Consider the following 6,000-nt stretch of genomic DNA (forward strand, 5'->3'; position numbering starts at 1 on the left):
CATAAAATGGCAAAACCTGGGGCTTTCGTCTCACGCATACGAAATGTTTCGTTCGAGTTTGAAATAGTTTTACATCCCGCGAGTATTTCACGTTCATAAAAACGCCCCAAACGGATGCGGCCAACGAGTCGCTCGTTCACGGTACGACTTTACAACCAGATGCTAGTGGCTTATGTGGTGGTGGTATTAGCGTTAAATAATCTGCCCGCTGGAAGGCTCTCGATACAACACCGCCGGGAGTGATACTTTACGGTTCTGGCCAGTAACGTTCCCAACTGGTGGAGCCGATGGTGAAAAGCTGGAATGGGGAACAAGTTTCCTAATGCTCCGCTAGCTAACACACACACTCACACACACACACGGCGGGTCACATTTGGTGGGATAGGAGTTTGCTTCCATTTGCGGTGATTTACCGTAAGCTAGACGCGCGCATGTACGTACGAATCGGTGCTGGCAGATCGGGATTAAGAGTGTTTTCGCACTTCTTCTAGGCCGACACCGCACAACAATGATCCCATAACTTTCCTCCATTGGAGGAGCGAGCCTTGGGAATCGGAGAGATCGCCCGTGGAGCTCGAGTTAAGAGGTGCTGGCTCGATTGAACAAGAGGCCATCGTCATGAATTCTAGCGAAGGTAAATCCTCGGGCCGGGGGAAATGGAGTGGAGCGGGAACATCGGGTTCGGGTTGCGCGATCGGTTCGTGGCATGCAACACTCTTGCGCCCTGCGTGTGCCTGTTCCATTTCTTTTGCCTTCCGCCTTCCCCCTTCCTGCCTTCCGGTGGTAGAAGAATGTTTGGTTTTAAAAAGCCGATTAAATCTCCTGCCGGATTCGTCTTCGGGGGTGACAGGGATGAAGGAAAGTAGGAAAAAGCCGCCTCTAGCAGGAAGTGATATCTAGAGACATGCCACCCGATGAAGATACTCCGAAATGACAACGAAAAGAAACGGAGAAAAACCATAGGTTAGCGTTGAATTTCGTCGCTTGACCGAGCGTTGGAATCTTTCCATGCGGAACTTAACCGAAAATTGAAAACCGCTCTCTCTCTCTCTCACCCATGCGTCGGTTTTCGTTGATCACGCATCAAGGTTTTCCTATGTCGTGAGTCACCCGAAAGGTGGCGCCTGCACAATTGCGTTGGCCGCGGTTCGTATTTTCCATTGCTTGCGACACGCCAAACGTTGCTTTTATTTTCCCTTCCCTTTTCCTTGCCCATTTTCACAACCCCTAGCCGAACGTAGACAACTCCAGAGAGCGAGTTTCTTTGCCTTCTCCGATATGCGCCCAACGCCTTTCCCCCATCTATCCGGTCCTCCAAGCCACCAGAGATTGTTGGTTTGATTTATTTGTGCACGGAGTGCCTCGCAATATACTTCCTTCGTCAGCTGAGAAAAAAAAGAAAAACCGGTGTCTATTTCCTTCCCCCTCCCCCTCCCGACCGACCAATAATTCGCTGCGAGGGCTTTCCCTCTACTCCCTTTTTCCGTCTATTGCTCCAGCTCCAGAATCGTGCAACATGTGCTCGAATGGGTGATCAAATAAGTGTGTGAGTTGGGAAGGGAGAAACATGATCAACTCCCGGCCGGCCAGACGATCGAGCACCCCCTCGCCCTTCCTCCCTTTTTTCTTGACTCCCATACGGCGAACCCGATCCCATACGGCGTCCAATCCGTAGGCGACCATTAATCATAATCAACTAATACAACCATCGATGGCGCGTACGAACTTCATCTCGTGTGTGCTCAAATGTTGCCGTTCCACCACCCCCTTTCGACGGTTTGACTCGAAACCCTTCCCGGAGGGCGCGCTGGAGGCCATCATAATTCGCTTGCCTTTCGTTTTTAAGCTTCCTTTATGGAAGTCCCGGAGCCGGAGCCGTATTTAGGTCCACCGGATCTCCTGCATCTCGTAACGACGTTCGTTTGGTGAGCCATTACGGAAAAACGCGCGCGTGTGTGTGTGTTTGTGTATGTGGGTTTGGCTTTCGATTTTTTGTTTGTGCCCACAAAGCAAGGGGGAGCTTTTAAGAAGGCAGCGTGGTTTATGTAAATAAAAATTAAGTCACTACTTCCGAGTGCTTGTTTTGTCAACATTCGGAGACCAAGAAACAAACCTTTAAATTGTGTTTGAAAATAGGAAATAAAATAAGACTTTTAGACTGCCATGGACATGTGCTCCCACACATGCACATCTGATTTGCGTGTCGCTCCGTTCAATGAGTGGGCGATTTTGCAAGATCCTGTGCTGTTAATATGTGCACAACCGATTCCACCTTCAGCCAATAATAAGCATCGACATAAAAATTCACACGAACACACGCGTCCCGACTAGAGACTAGAGGTTGGCGGTTGGCGATCGTTTGCAATCGCCCGAGAATTGGTAGTCTCTATTGGTGGCAGGGGGAAAAAACAAAACATAACTCTCCAAGCCACCTTCTTTATGTTGAACGCAATCGGGTGCTGGAAGGGGCAAGAGGGCACGGTGGGGGAAAGGCAAAAATATAAAATCAAAACATCGAAAGCCCTGGCCTGGCTTGGACGATGGTGGTGGCGGCTTTGCTCTATGGCCTACGAGGATCGAACGAGAAACGAGTTTTCGAACGGATTGGAATGCTTTGAATTCGTACACACTTTGTCGAGCGAGCATCGGAAGAACATGCACACACCGGAGCACCTATACCAGTACGGAAACGTGCACAAGATGCGATCACAGGTTGGGGATTTGTGTTGCTCAAGATGCGTTGTTGATCTGTTGAAAATTGATACGGTGATCTTAAAGGATCGAGCTGAAAATAAGTATTTCTTCTACCAAAAAGGCTCAGAAGTTTACTCTTCCGAACTTTGGCGAACGATCAAGAATCTTCCCCCTGCAAAAACATCACTTCGAAAGAGCTTCCTTATCACAAAACCACGATTCCTTCAGACTGCAACGCCAATGCAACGGGAAACAATCTTTGGACGCACACGAACAACAACATGCGCAGCACACAACCAGACGCCGTTCGGATCGATGCACAACGACATCCACGAAGCCACGCTGGCGAATCGCTGGCGAGGAAAGGCGGGAATAACACTCTTTCTTGATCGTCAAAAAGCACGTTCATCGGCGCGACTTCTTCACGGCATCGTCGCAAGCTTCTCTTCTTCCTGTCTTCGCGATCAATTCGATCCCGGGGAACGCGGATGCGTTTCACCTGCGCCGTTGAAAACCACGAACACACGTGCGCACACACTGCACACCACCTTTCGTCGGTGGGACCTGTTTCATCTCTCGGCGTCGCCGGCTTTCCCGAGGACACAAACGCCGGAGAGGACGGTTGGTTTGAAAAGCGAAAGAGTGGGCACCATAAAACTTTACACACGCACACACGCGGACAAGCTGAAATTATGATCGTCCTGGAGATATCAAAATGCACACGCGATGCAGCGAAGGAGGAGCGATAACGAACAAAGTTTTAAAACTGACTCGCTACACTCGGTTAAATGTTATGTCATTCCGACCAACAGACACTCTGCCATTAGTTGTTGCTCCAAACTTCAAACCTATGGACTGAAAAGACTACCTTACTGAAACTAAACACGAGCAGGATGTTGGCTCGCGAAGCACTTGCTAAGATCCCCAACCGTCTACGATCGCGCCTCGAATTCAACTGAAGAGAGTGTCTTAGCTTGTACAAGAGATTCCCGTCGGTTTTCCACCGATCGCTCTCCTTCTCTTCTGATGGTGGATCGTTGTCTCAATCGAAGAAGAAGACCAACACAGAAAGAGAGAAACCGCTCGATCCCATTGATGGAGAGTTAAAGAGACGCAGAAGACTTGCAGCATAAGTCGCCAGTTATGTCGTCACAGATCAAAGCGATCTGTTGTTCAGAAGAGCATGAGACACAAACAAGCGAAGACTAAACAAAAAAGAATAGAGCAAGCGGTCCAGATGAAAACAGGAGTCCCGAAGGATTTGAAATGTACAAAAGGGACCCGCCAGCAAGCGGTGTTTAAATCGACCTTTTCGACTGTTGAGTCGGTGGCATTAGAATGCAATCAAACGGACCGGAACTGAGAGAGAAGGGTTCCCAGGAAAGAAAATTAAGGAAAAGGAACCGCGTCGATAGCGGACATCCGCAGCACTTGCTGTTCACGCCATCCGCGCCGCACTTGTTGCATACCACGGTAAGGTTCTAACCCCCTCTTTATTTTGAGTGGGGTCCCTAACTTCATCAATGGATCCCTTTTCGTTTTGTTTTGGTTCCAGCTCGTTGCTTCCGGTGGGAAAAGGGTGGGAAAAGTAGAGAACGGAAATGGAAGTTATTTCCCAATTCCATTGCCTTTTTCCCAAGGGTCAAACAAAATCGCAGTCCTAACAAACTCTTTCATAAATGTATTGTCCTACATTTATCCTTTTAAAGGGCTATGGCCTACATAAAAAAACATAAAATGACAATAGATGCAATACTGAAGGAAATGACAAAAAGAACCACATCAGCGAGTAGAATTGTGAAGGAAACTAACTTAGAAAGAGACCTAAATTAGATCCTTAAGAACGATCAAAGATTAGACGACAAAGATCGTCTCTCTGTGAACAATGCGGAGAGGAAACCATTCGGAATGAACGGAAAAAATAATTGAAATTACAAAATTCGAAACATCCGAACCGGACGAAAGCTGCTAGCGCCCTCTAGTGGTGCGTAGACCTAGCTAGCATACTAGCGCCCTCTAACGAGCCGTAGGCTCTAATTCCCGGTTCGAACCGGTTGGAAACGGGAACGCCGCGCTAGCGCCCTCTAGACGTCAGAGCTCGGTTTATTTTCAAATTGTGATTTTCAAATCAGCGGTTGGCATGCCTGACTAACTTCGCGGATCATCTCCGTGTCGGGCTGGACCTTAAATATCTCGATTTGATGATGTTTGCAACCAATTTGCAAAAAGTTTAAAACACAATCGACTCACAGGCGGTAGGAACAATTCACAGGCGGTAGGATTCGAAGAAGCAACAAGACCACAACACAACTGTTGCGGATAAGCGGATGGCAATGAAAAGTGGAGTGTTCCAGGCCGCAAAGTGTATAAGTAAATCCCAAACCTTCGTTTATGAAGCAACATCGTGATTGGAAGAAAACCAGCTGTAGTTTGGTCAGTAATAAAATTGCATTGATAACCGGAAGCATGGCGTTTAAAACACAAGGAGCTGACCACCCGTTGTGTTTGACATCTGATAAATTCCAACTTTCGATCATATCGAGCTACCGGAGAAGTCACTTTTAAAAGGCTAACATGCGGCTTCAAGATTCCGTTTTTTAATGAACGAATCTGTGTATTTTTATGTGTCTGCCAAAAGCCTTCCGTGCACGAGACAACATCGTTATTCATCTGGATTCGCGTGCATTTGTTTGCACTTTCCCGGTCAAAGGTCTTTTTTCCCAAACTAAAACACGAAAGACACACACATGGTGTGCACACATTTTCCCATCCCATCTTCCTGGTGATGCTGCGTGCGATGGAGAGGAGAAATGTGGATAATAAAATCCGTGGGGATGAACGTCCGTCGCGCGATCCATTTCTCCAACTTTTGTCCAACGGAAACGGCGAGACAAACGACGACACGTTCGTTGCAAGTTGAGATTCCCTAATTGCGTTTACAACACAACTGTTGCGGATAAGCGGATGGCAAGGAAAAGTGAATGCTCCAGGCGGCGACCGCCAGTTTCGTGTCGTCAAGAGGTGCGCCAAATGTTTTAAAATGGTAATGAAGTTCCACATTAAACACATTCACCACACACTACACGCTCGGTGCGTACTTTGGTGGCTAATGATGAAATGGAAACGAACAAAACGAACCTCTCTCTGAACCAGACTGGCGCAATCATTGCAGAAACGATCGTTGTTGTGACTTTCGTCGTCGTCGTCGATGTTGTAGCTCCATGAGCCACGTGAGTAAGCAAACAACTACCATAAGAAAGTAGCTGAGCGAAGGAAGCAAGACAACACCTGCACCTGCGAAGCCGA

This window comes from Anopheles coustani, chromosome 2 (genome assembly GCF_943734705.1).
Source record: "Anopheles coustani chromosome 2, idAnoCousDA_361_x.2, whole genome shotgun sequence".
Taxonomy (NCBI): Eukaryota; Metazoa; Arthropoda; class Insecta; order Diptera; family Culicidae; genus Anopheles; species Anopheles coustani.